The sequence below is a fragment of the Triticum dicoccoides genome, chromosome 7A (genome assembly GCF_002162155.2).
Source record: "Triticum dicoccoides isolate Atlit2015 ecotype Zavitan chromosome 7A, WEW_v2.0, whole genome shotgun sequence".
NCBI classification, from domain to species: Eukaryota; Viridiplantae; Streptophyta; class Magnoliopsida; order Poales; family Poaceae; genus Triticum; species Triticum dicoccoides.
The window spans coordinates 721,403,459-721,416,597 of NC_041392.1; the positions used below are offsets into that span (position 1 = coordinate 721,403,459).

At 43.1% G+C, this 13,139-nt stretch overlaps 2 pseudogenes; both read right to left on the bottom strand.

The window, feature by feature from the left end:
• Positions 1-2,633: 2,633 nt before the first annotated feature.
• Positions 2,634-6,154, bottom strand: LOC119329982 (annotated as a pseudogene).
• A 264-nt stretch (positions 6,155-6,418) lies between these two features.
• On the bottom strand, positions 6,419-12,282 carry LOC119329981 (annotated as a pseudogene).
• Positions 12,283-13,139: the final 857 nt, after the last annotated feature.

A 13,139-nucleotide genomic window follows, 5' to 3' on the forward strand; every position in this document is an offset into this window, starting at 1 on the left:
ATGGTATGGCATTTTCTGTCCTCTCTCATAGACCCTTTCTCAAGTAAGATGTTTCTTGTATTTTTATCAAGATTATCCTAATTTATTCATAAATATCAGTAGCATAAACTGGTTGTTCATGATCACTAGCTGACTGTGCATGTACATCCAATGAATTACATACATACTCAGAGGTCAGAGCCACTTACGTTCTTATCGTTGCTGTTGCTGTCGATATTTAATTCTCGCTGATAAAATTCACCATTAGTTGGTTGCCCTTCCTCTATGGCATGCCAACTCTCTTAGAAAAAAAATATGAATATTTCCACTGTGATTGTACAAATTGATCCACAACTTTCTTACGGATGACAGGATATATAAGACACAATGCCGAAAATAAATAAATAAATAGCATCAATTGATAATTGTTGAACAATGTCGATGTGTCGGCTATTCATCTAGGAGACTAGGAACCTCAATCGTTGATGGACGGAGGGCAAAGCAGGGTTCCGACGGCCCTCATGGAGGCAGGGAATTGAAATCGGCGGTTGATCTGAATAAGTGAGGAAAAATTGCTTTAGAAGGAAAGGGAAAAGGAGCGCCGAACTCGTAGTCTCCTAGAGATGAAGCGTCGGTGGCCGCTGAGAAATTAGGAATCGCTGCATGAACTACGTGCGAGATGGACGAAGGGATCAATCTGTTCCTTTTTTATCGATATGCACGTACTAACCTAGGAAAGAATCGGAAAGGATCAGTCAGTTCCTTTTTTTGTAACTATAGTAGGAACGAACGAATTGATCGCTGGCTCCGTTCCTAGCGAGATGCGTATGTTCCATCGTGCTGCCTGAGGCCCAGCCGTCTAGTCCACAGAATTTTTTTGATGACCGGGAATATGTTGGACCATAGTCTACATGTATACCTGGGGAGGGGCCCCTCGATCTCGGGGGCCCGGGGCGGCCGCCCCCCCTGCCCCCCCCCTCAGGGCCGGCCGTGCTCAGATTCATCACCTACAATTCAGCATCATACAAGCGATTGCACGGCTTGATCCAAAGCTACTGTCCGAAACCAGTTACTACTACCATTCAGCTTGCAGGCGGGGCGGGTTGCGGCTGCCCGCCGAACAGCCAAGCGTGAGCCAGCTTTTCCGGCGGCCACCGCAGTTGTCCGCCTTTAGGCCGCTTGATTTTTAGCGGACTATGCGGCAGCCCGCGTGTTCCCGCAAAGACCCGCCAAGTAGTACAAAATGTATCAAACATGCACAGTACCGCGTGAGCTAGCTTTTCCTACTACTACAGACCGCCAGGCAGTCGCATGTATCGTTGCTCATTCATCAGTAACAAGCTAAACCAGGCCACCTATGTAACATCTAGTTACATTTTCTGAAAGACAGTGTACAGTAGGAGAAGTTCTAAAATGACAGAAAATGATGTTGAAACATTCAGTGAACTTTTGTGCAGCAGGATAAGTTCTGAAATAACATTCAGTGACATTCTCTGGAAGACAATGTGAACTCTGAAACATGTTGCTCATTCAGTGAATTCAACTAGATAGCATGAATTTAATTAACTACTACAGCTAAACAAGGCCACCCCTGATATGAAAGTGACTGATAATTATAATACAACTAGACCCAAAACATGTTCTACCATCTTGCTGCACTTGCCTGACAGTATCAGCAGACATGCCTCTGTGTCCGGACAAAAACCAGATGAATGCAGTGGGTTCATCGCAATTCAAAACCGATGGCATCAACGGGCAATGGCACACTAGATCAGCGTCCATCGACAAGCTGCCTAATCAAGGTCAGGATCACCGAGGGTCAAGCTGTCCGACTGAAGGTCTGATTGAAACCACGCATGATCTCTGAAGCCCACTATCTATCCCTTAAAAGCATCAACTCTCTGCTTATTAACTGGTCCACGACCGTATCACTGCACTATGTGTAATGTGAACATTCTGAATTTCTGTCCATTCCTTTATAACCTGTGTAGCTCATTCTGTTATAATCGGAACAGTGAATAATGGACGTGGATGTAGTACAGTCACAATAGTACTACATCATTGTACATACATACATACATAGAATGCTCATATCTAGATCTCTAGGCATGCTCTTCGGCTTTGGGCAGCCATGAGTGTAAAGGTGACGGAGGGCAATCATATACTTCATTTGTCTCGGAAGCTCAACAAGATAAGCACATCCAGAGAGGTTCAGCGTTTGTAGATTGTATAGAATGCTCATATCTCCAGGGAGTGCTTTGATCCAACTACCTGAGAGATCTAGGTACCTCAGTTGATGTAGATGCTTTGGTTTCAGTGGGAATGATGATACCCACAAACAAAGCTGCAATGCTCGCAAAGACCCATATTTTGATAGATGCCGCAATTATGCACTTTTCATAACTCTAAGACACAAAAGAGTTTGGATAGATGGAGAGCTTCCCTCTAGAGAAATATTCAGTTTTCTTTCTGGTTCGTTGCACAACAAAAATAAATGCCGTGCATCATTTGTAAGCCACTCACACTGACTTGATTCCTCAGTTGCAGCATGTTCAATCTTGCCTAGTTCCCATGTTGCCAAGGCACATTCCTTTCCCATTACAGACAATGCAACATCATGCATAAGATCATGGATTTTACATATAGACATAGAATAACACAACCCGGCTTGGACTTTTTTCACATCCTGAAAGAATGACCTGCAGGCTAGATCTTTGAAAATCCTTTTGCCAGTGGTTTCAAGACGAACATTATCTTCTTGGATAAGAAAGCCATGTGCAATCCATAGTTGGATCAACTTATCCACATCAATCATGTAACCTTTGGGAAATATAGCACAAAAAGCAAAACATTGCTTCATATCTGTCGGCTGGTCGTTGTAACTGAGAGTGAGTATCGGTAAGATTCCAGACTCCTCGGTGCAAATGTTGCTTCTGCTTGATACAGCCTTCCATTCTTCCACACTGGTCTTGGTACACAGTACGGAGCCCAGTGTTGTTGCGGCTAAAGGAGAGCCAACACATCTCTTCACAATCTCATCAACCATATTCACCAACCCAACAGGCCTTTCCTCCTCATTGGGAAAATAGCTAAATGCTCTTGTCTCGATGATTTCCTTTAGGAATCTATCTTCCAAAGCTGTGAGATTATAGACTTCAGTACAGTGCATTATTTTAGCTACTCGTTCATCACGAGTTGTTGTCAATACGACACTACCTACGCCACCATGTTGAAGGCGTGCCTTGAGTTGCTCCCATTTATCAACCTCTCCTTTATCAAACTCTCGTTTCCAGACATCATCCAGCACAAGGAGGTACCTTTGCCCATTAACAACATTCTGAAGGTTATCCAGTGGTGTACTCTTCTTCTTGGAAGTAGCAACTTCTTTGCCATCGTCCTTCTTCCCAGGAGAGGCTTCAACTATATGTTTTGCCAGAGTATCCACATCAAAGCTACCGGAGACACAAACCCACAACAGCAGATCAAAATGCTTCTGAATTTCAGGATCATTGTAAACAAGTTGTGCTAATGTGGTCTTGCCTAGACCCCCCATTCCAACGATGGGAACAACCGTGAGATCTGCATTGTTAGCTTGACCAACTAGTAAATCAATGATACTCTTACTATCATTCTCTCTCGATCTTCTCTTGATTTGCTTTAGATCAAAGATATTATCATCCATCTCGCGCAACTGGTTGGATACTAGTGGCTGAGGATGTTTAGAGCGTTGACGATGTTTAGTGCCAAATTCATTCTTTTCATTCACAAGCAGATCAATGTCACGTACAATCTGGTGGAGCTTTCTTCCCGTCCTGTTACGGAATATAAAACGGTTGTGGATGGGAAAGAGTTTTACCACACTGAAGCCTAGGTCGTTGTAGTGTCCCTCCTTTTTGGCCTTACGACGAAGCGCCTCATACTTGAACTCATCAAAGACTTCATTCGCCTTGTAAGCCACCTTCTTCATGTCCTCGAGCCAGGCCACCGCCCCTGCTCTGCGGGCTGCCGCCTGCTCGGTGTCGGCTGCTGCCTGCTCGGCGTCGGTGATGATGTCCTCGACGAGAAGCAGTTTGCGCTTCAAGATATCATGTTCCTTCTCCATGCCCTTCATCACCTTGTACTGGTTAAGGAGGTAGCTGGACGAGTTCTCCATCATAATTTTGACCAGTGGTCCGACCACCATGGTGGCCACCACTGCCGCCATTGGAACACTAAGGATAACACACGCAAGAAGCCAAGAATGGCAGAGAAGCACAAGTTTGAGGAAGACAGTAACGGCAAGAGCAAATAATGTGCCCTTGCTGGTTTGCTTCAGAGAAAATATTGAAGTAAACAATGTGGAGGCAGATGAGGATAGTAAAAGCGAATGCTCAGGCCCAACTAACAACTGACAGCCTTGATTGAAGAAAGCGATGCACGTAGCTGTACTAAACATTGACCCTACAACTCATGAGAATTGTCTGCATGAGAGCAAATAATTGTCGGCAAAAGTTCCTTATGAAAGAACATAGAGGGGTTTCTCCGTTCATGTGAAATGTTCATCTATGTGATTTTTTTTAAACATAGTTACGCGCATCACTTTCTTGATCTATGAAAACTTGAGAAAATGCTGTCTAAGCAAATTAAGTCTCCTAACACTCACGGAAATGTTAACAACTAAGAGATGAGGTCCCAACGAAGACAATCTCTCCGGAAAGAAAAAGGACATTAAAAAAACTACCACATACTCAGTTACTACAAACCAAATAATGATGTCTAAGTATAAATTTTTCCCTGAGCAAAGATACCACCCAACAGATCAAAAAGTGCGTACGCACAAGATTAGTAAGAATTTATTAATAAAGGTCCCAACGAGAAAATCTATCGAAGCACGATATCGTTTAATCAAATTGAGATGCAGGCTAATACACACATAACTGATAAAAAGTTAGAAACATTGACCCTACTGTCCTTGAGAATTGTAGGCTCAGCTGGCAGGGAGCCATGGCCTTCATTTTTCTCCTCATCCTCCTCCGTCAATGATGACGATGTGACCTGGCCTTGAGAAAATGATAATGTTCATCTATCATGAGAAAATATATTGATATGTAGTTGTACATCACTTTCTTTAATTTATGAAGAATTGAGAAGAGTTATATCCAATGAAAATAATTCTTGAGGGGCGAGGACTGTGAGAACGACAAGAAAATCATCTCCTAACACTCACGTGACTGTTAACAATAAAAAGATGGGGTCCAACTGAAAATAACCTCTATGGCAAAAAAAATGAAGGACTGAGAATTTCTTAATGAAGGTCCCAAGGGGAAAAATCTGTCGGGGCCCATTATTATTCAGTGACAGCAAAAATACTTGTCTCGGTACCTTTTGGATTGATCTGTTTCATGCACCCTGCAATCTTGTTCTTCTCTTCAGATTCAGAATGACGTTTAAGCCGGCTGGAGCTAGCTCTGAAGATTGATGAATCTATTATATCTGGTGCAGTTGGGCCAGCACGGGCGAGCTGGTCATTGTCGCTGTTTGATCTTCTTTAGACCCTATAAACAGCATGCTCTTGCCACTACAAAAAGTTTGTTCAATGTTCACTTAACAGTCAAAGCAATCTTTTCTTTTTGTGAAGTAAGCATAGATGACAATGTAACTAGCTGCTACGTTCTTGATGTGCGATTCTTTAGCTCGTGAATGATGATACTGATACATCGTGATGTTGTGCACATTTCTGCTGAAATTCCATACCTGAATCAACATATCTTCAGATGCTTCCCCACTTCAGGTTGGCTGGAACTTTTCGGCACGATTGAGCCGTAACGCGGATCTTTTAATTTCTGGTCAATGCAGTTTAATGTGACCTTCATTAAACTTCATTGTAAAGGTGATTGTATCTAGATCTCTAGGCATGCTCTTCGGCTTTGGGCAGCCATGAGTGTAAAGGTGACGGAGGGCAATCATATACTTCATTTGTCTCGGAAGCTCAACAAGATAAGCACATCCAGAGAGGTTCAGCGTTTGTAGATTGTATAGAATGCTCATATCTCCAGGGAGTGCTTTGATCCAACTACCTGAGAGATCTAGGTACCTCAGTTGATGTAGATGCTTTGGTTTCAGTGGGAATGATGATACCCACAAACAAAGCTGCAATGCTCGCAAAGACCCATATTTTGATAGATGCCGCAATTATGCACTTTTCATAACTCTAAGACACAAAAGAGTTTGGATAGATGGAGAGCTTCCCTCTAGAGAAATATTCAGTTTTCTTTCTGGTTCGTTGCACAACAAAAATAAATGCCGTGCATCATTTGTAAGCCACTCACACTGACTTGATTCCTCAGTTGCAGCATGTTCAATCTTGCCTAGTTCCCATGTTGCCAAGGCACATTCCTTTCCCATTACAGACAATGCAACATCATGCATAAGATCATGGATTTTACATATAGACATAGAATAACACAACCCGGCTTGGACTTTTTTCACATCCTGAAAGAATGACCTGCAGGCTAGATCTTTGAAAATCCTTTTGCCAGTGGTTTCAAGACGAACATTATCTTCTTGGATAAGAAAGCCATGTGCAATCCATAGTTGGATCAACTTATCCACATCAATCATGTAACCTTTGGGAAATATAGCACAAAAAGCAAAACATTGCTTCATATCTGTCGGCTGGTCGTTGTAACTGAGAGTGAGTATCGGTAAGATTCCAGACTCCTCGGTGCAAATGTTGCTTCTGCTTGATACAGCCTTCCATTCTTCCACACTGGTCTTGGTACACAGTACGGAGCCCAGTGTTGTTGCGGCTAAAGGAGAGCCAACACATCTCTTCACAATCTCATCAACCATATTCACCAACCCAACAGGCCTTTCCTCCTCATTGGGAAAATAGCTAAATGCTCTTGTCTCGATGATTTCCTTTAGGAATCTATCTTCCAAAGCTGTGAGATTATAGACTTCAGTACAGTGCATTATTTTAGCTACTCGTTCATCACGAGTTGTTGTCAATACGACACTACCTACGCCACCATGTTGAAGGCGTGCCTTGAGTTGCTCCCATTTATCAACCTCTCCTTTATCAAACTCTCGTTTCCAGACATCATCCAGCACAAGGAGGTACCTTTGCCCATTAACAACATTCTGAAGGTTATCCAGTGGTGTACTCTTCTTCTTGGAAGTAGCAACTTCTTTGCCATCGTCCTTCTTCCCAGGAGAGGCTTCAACTATATGTTTTGCCAGAGTATCCACATCAAAGCTACCGGAGACACAAACCCACAACAGCAGATCAAAATGCTTCTGAATTTCAGGATCATTGTAAACAAGTTGTGCTAATGTGGTCTTGCCTAGACCCCCCATTCCAACGATGGGAACAACCGTGAGATCTGCATTGTTAGCTTGACCAACTAGTAAATCAATGATACTCTTACTATCATTCTCTCTCGATCTTCTCTTGATTTGCTTTAGATCAAAGATATTATCATCCATCTCGCGCAACTGGTTGGATACTAGTGGCTGAGGATGTTTAGAGCGTTGACGATGTTTAGTGCCAAATTCATTCTTTTCATTCACAAGCAGATCAATGTCACGTACAATCTGGTGGAGCTTTCTTCCCGTCCTGTTACGGAATATAAAACGGTTGTGGATGGGAAAGAGTTTTACCACACTGAAGCCTAGGTCGTTGTAGTGTCCCTCCTTTTTGGCCTTACGACGAAGCGCCTCATACTTGAACTCATCAAAGACTTCATTCGCCTTGTAAGCCACCTTCTTCATGTCCTCGAGCCAGGCCACCGCCCCTGCTCTGCGGGCTGCCGCCTGCTCGGTGTCGGCTGCTGCCTGCTCGGCGTCGGTGATGATGTCCTCGACGAGAAGCAGTTTGCGCTTCAAGATATCATGTTCCTTCTCCATGCCCTTCATCACCTTGTACTGGTTAAGGAGGTAGCTGGACGAGTTCTCCATCATAATTTTGACCAGTGGTCCGACCACCATGGTGGCCACCACTGCCGCCATTGGAACACTAAGGATAACACACGCAAGAAGCCAAGAATGGCAGAGAAGCACAAGTTTGAGGAAGACAGTAACGGCAAGAGCAAATAATGTGCCCTTGCTGGTTTGCTTCAGAGAAAATATTGAAGTAAACAATGTGGAGGCAGATGAGGATAGTAAAAGCGAATGCTCAGGCCCAACTAACAACTGACAGCCTTGATTGAAGAAAGCGATGCACGTAGCTGTACTAAACATTGACCCTACAACTCATGAGAATTGTCTGCATGAGAGCAAATAATTGTCGGCAAAAGTTCCTTATGAAAGAACATAGAGGGGTTTCTCCGTTCATGTGAAATGTTCATCTATGTGATTTTTTTTAAACATAGTTACGCGCATCACTTTCTTGATCTATGAAAACTTGAGAAAATGCTGTCTAAGCAAATTAAGTCTCCTAACACTCACGGAAATGTTAACAACTAAGAGATGAGGTCCCAACGAAGACAATCTCTCCGGAAAGAAAAAGGACATTAAAAAAACTACCACATACTCAGTTACTACAAACCAAATAATGATGTCTAAGTATAAATTTTTCCCTGAGCAAAGATACCACCCAACAGATCAAAAAGTGCGTACGCACAAGATTAGTAAGAATTTATTAATAAAGGTCCCAACGAGAAAATCTATCGAAGCACGATATCGTTTAATCAAATTGAGATGCAGGCTAATACACACATAACTGATAAAAAGTTAGAAACATTGACCCTACTGTCCTTGAGAATTGTAGGCTCAGCTGGCAGGGAGCCATGGCCTTCATTTTTCTCCTCATCCTCCTCCGTCAATGATGACGATGTGACCTGGCCTTGAGAAAATGATAATGTTCATCTATCATGAGAAAATATATTGATATGTAGTTGTACATCACTTTCTTTAATTTATGAAGAATTGAGAAGAGTTATATCCAATGAAAATAATTCTTGAGGGGCGAGGACTGTGAGAACGACAAGAAAATCATCTCCTAACACTCACGTGACTGTTAACAATAAAAAGATGGGGTCCAACTGAAAATAACCTCTATGGCAAAAAAAATGAAGGACTGAGAATTTCTTAATGAAGGTCCCAAGGGGAAAAATCTGTCGGGGCCCATTATTATTCAGTGACAGCAAAAATACTTGTCTCGGTACCTTTTGGATTGATCTGTTTCATGCACCCTGCAATCTTGTTCTTCTCTTCAGATTCAGAATGACGTTTAAGCCGGCTGGAGCTAGCTCTGAAGATTGATGAATCTATTATATCTGGTGCAGTTGGGCCAGCACGGGCGAGCTGGTCATTGTCGCTGTTTGATCTTCTTTAGACCCTATAAACAGCATGCTCTTGCCACTACAAAAAGTTTGTTCAATGTTCACTTAACAGTCAAAGCAATCTTTTCTTTTCGTGAAGTAAGCATAGATGACAATGTAACTAGCTGCTACGTTCTTGATGTGCGATTCTTTAGCTCGTGAATGATGATACTGATACATCGTGATGTTGTGCACATTTCTGCTGAAATTCCATACCTGAATCAACATATCTTCAGATGCTTCCCCACTTCAGGTTGGCTGGAACTTTTCGGCACGATTGAGCCGTAACGCGGATCTTTTAATTTCTGGTCAATGCAGTTTAATGTGATCTACAGCCTCCTCACCGGGGAGGGCTCGTCCGCGAGAAGATCAATCGGGTGGTGAAGCCGGTGGAGCAGAGCAGGCCAGTTCGCTGTCAAATAATACTTGTCACCACCTGATTAAGACTTAAATCTGAAACCAGCCACTACATACTGTTTGCATTTGTCTGACAGCACCATATATTTCTTTGGACAGAGATGAATGCAATGTACTCATCTCAGTTCAGGGAGGCCCCTGACATCTTCAAGATCGAGGGAACCAACGGCATGCCGAGGTCAGGGTCACCAAGGAGTACAACCGGAATGCCGTCGGTGACCTCTCAATCAGGGTGCTCAGTCTGCCTGCAGGTCTGAAAACCGCACATAGTCTCTCAAACCCATTATCCTCGTATTCAGGAACTCTCGGTGAACATCATATCATTAGAAGTTGAAGTACCAGATCTCTAGTTTTATTTACTTACTTGAAATTTTGAGTGGTTCACGACAACGCAATAATGTACCAAAGTTACTAACCTCACTTCAGATTTTCGGAAACGTGTAGGAAATCTTGCAACACTTGAAAGTTGCTGGTTTTGTGGCAAACATGAAAAGGCATCTTATGAATTTTAGTTGCCATCATCATTCATATTCTTCTCACTTGTTAGATCTTCTGTCCTTGCACAAATCATAGTCAGTATTTACGGGAATCAAAGATAACGCAGTCTATACTCTGATCAAAACCTGAGCAAGTTTACCCAAAACGCATGCTGGCGAAACATACATGCCAAATGCAGGTTTCAACAGGAACAATGTTTAATGTCAGACAAGTACAGCAGATATGGAAAATACAACTCAATTATCAGCTTGATACCTGTTCCACAATCCACAGGTCCTCTAAAATGTGCAAAATAAAAATACATATCAATACTGAAGAACCAAAATCTCAGGTTCCAAGTTTCGGACACATAGCAACCGCGGCTCCACAAATTTGTGGTGCGAATATTGGTTGCAAGTAATGTGCAAAAAGCACCACAAATTTGTAGAAACTAGGCTCCACACACAGTTGGTGTGGACTTTGTCCGCCATCTGGAATGGCAAATAGCGCAGTTTGTTTGGATGACCATCAGAACAGTAGAAACAAAGTGCGGAGCGTGATGGGAAACCAACAGCTTCAGATACATATGATGGTCAGTAAAAATCGAAAACAGAGCATATTGACCAATAAAAGTGGCAGCTTCAGATACATATGATGGTCAGTAAAAATCGAAAACAGAGCATATTGACCAATAAAAGTGGTGCTTGCCTATACAAGTCCAGAAATAAAACTGGGAAATTGCTACATTATTTTGATAAAACTGACGGTGCCCAGAGCAGAATGTCACCATGCTAGTTAAAAGTAAAACAATAATATAACCGTAGGTAAACATAGGCGGGGAATACGAGTACTTATTATTCAGACAAGATCTTTTTCTGATAACAGAATGATATAGGAGCGCTTTCTGACTACTGATCTCGCAGTTCAACATGGCAACAAGCCAACAACTTCCTGTGGGCGTCTTGTAAGAGAATAGCTCTACTCCAAGTGATCTCTAATACAAATAAGCATCAGATGTTATGATCCCACCAGCTTATTCTTCCAAAAAAGAGGAACAATTAAAGGCTTTCAGCAGTGTAGGCATATCTTTAGATCACAAACCTGCACGACAACTTCCATACTGATATTCTTGTGATTCTGCTCATACCTCTCTAATCTCTACGGATGGCATATTTCCACGTATTTAGTTTCAGCAGCAAAGGCCTTGGCTTATCTGCACAGATTAATCATGTCAAAAACATACACTTAGAGAAACATTATTTAAGAAATGATGGATTTAGGTTAAAGAAACATTTAATTTGCTCCAGTTTTCAGTCGTGCTACTAGTAAGTGATAGATAAGGCAATTGCTGCGCGCTTACTTCCATAACAATGGGCATCTATGTATTCCCACTGGAGGCTGCCCAGACGTTGCTGCAGGCTTGTAGGGAGTGTCTTCATACCAGGACACGCAAATATGCGAAGTTGTTGGAGAGATGAGTATGCTTGCGGCACATCCGGTAGGGATGACATGGAAATCGCAGTATGAAAGCCCAAGACGCTCCAACGATTTTAGCCCTGCCGAACGACATTCCAGAGATGTCAACCCGCTGCAGTGTTCAATTTCTAGTACCTGGATCACCAAGCAGTACAATCGAACAACCTGGATCACCAAGCAGTACAACCGGATCGCCGTCAGCATTATCTCGATCGGGATGCTTGGTCCGCCTTTCAGACCTGAAAACCACACAAATCTGTGATACAACATAAGCATACCTAAGCCCTCTTTAACTCCCTGCTTAATCAGGTTAGATGATGATGATGAGAATACCTCCAGTGTACTAGATGACCCTTGATGAATCGACGATGCTGACTCTCCCTGCTGCAGCCTCCTACCATATATGGACTCAAGCTTACTGCAATCAAAAAATTGCATTCTCCTGAGAGATGCAGGGATGTTGAAGACCTCAACCAAGCTTTTACAATCCCATATCTGCAGAGACTCTAGACGTGGCAGGAACTGACTCGTTTCTGACTATGTTGATGGCCCAGCAGGAGCTTGTGCATATCCAGTCAGATTCTCGCAGAAGCCAATCAGAAGCCTCCTCAAGGATACCAATCCTTCTAACTCTTTTTCTGGCCAGTGGACAAGCACATCGGAGCTGAAAATTGACAAATCTTGAAGGTGTACCAAACATGCGAACAGCTCTGTCACATCTGTTAAATTGTGATCCAAATTATACCATGTTGGACTAGACGTAGTACAACTGGTGTGGGCTTTTGCGTTGACGTCGACGCATACGAGTACAACTCGTTTACTTGTCCTCCAAGGACTCTCATGTATTGCCCTTTTATATACCCCATGTAGTCGCACTTCAGACGGTCTGTCGTCTCGTGCTTGTAATACTCCTTCTCATAGTGATTGCGCCTTCGTGCGTCCGTGGTTTTCTCCCGCAAGGGTTTCCACGTAAAAATCCGTGTCTCTCTTTGTCTCGTTTATTTCTTGTTATTATCTAACAAGTGGTATCAGAGCCAAGTTTATAGATACGAGATTTGAGATGAGAGAACTAAGGCTGCGCGTCCTGTGCGCCGCCGCCAGCTCGCCGAGACCGACAGCTTCGCACCGCTGCAGAAATCCACCGAAGCCCAGCCTCGTGTTCCGGATCGGAGACAAACTTCACTGCGTGGCCGTCAAATCAAGTCGTCAAGAGTTTCCGCTGCGTTCCAATCCGTTCCTGCAGTTGTTTTAGATCGGCGTGTGGCTACAGCCGTTCCTGGCCGTTCCGCTGTTGGCCTACTCGATTCAAGTCCCGAGATTTATCTACTCATGGCTTCCATGAAGTACGATCTTCCGCTGCTGGACCGTGACACAAGGTTTACCCTATGGCAAGTCAAGATGCGGGCGTTGTTGGCACAGTCCGACTATAATGAAGCACTGGATAGTTTTGGAAAACAAAGGATTCAGGAATGGACTGATGAGGAGAAA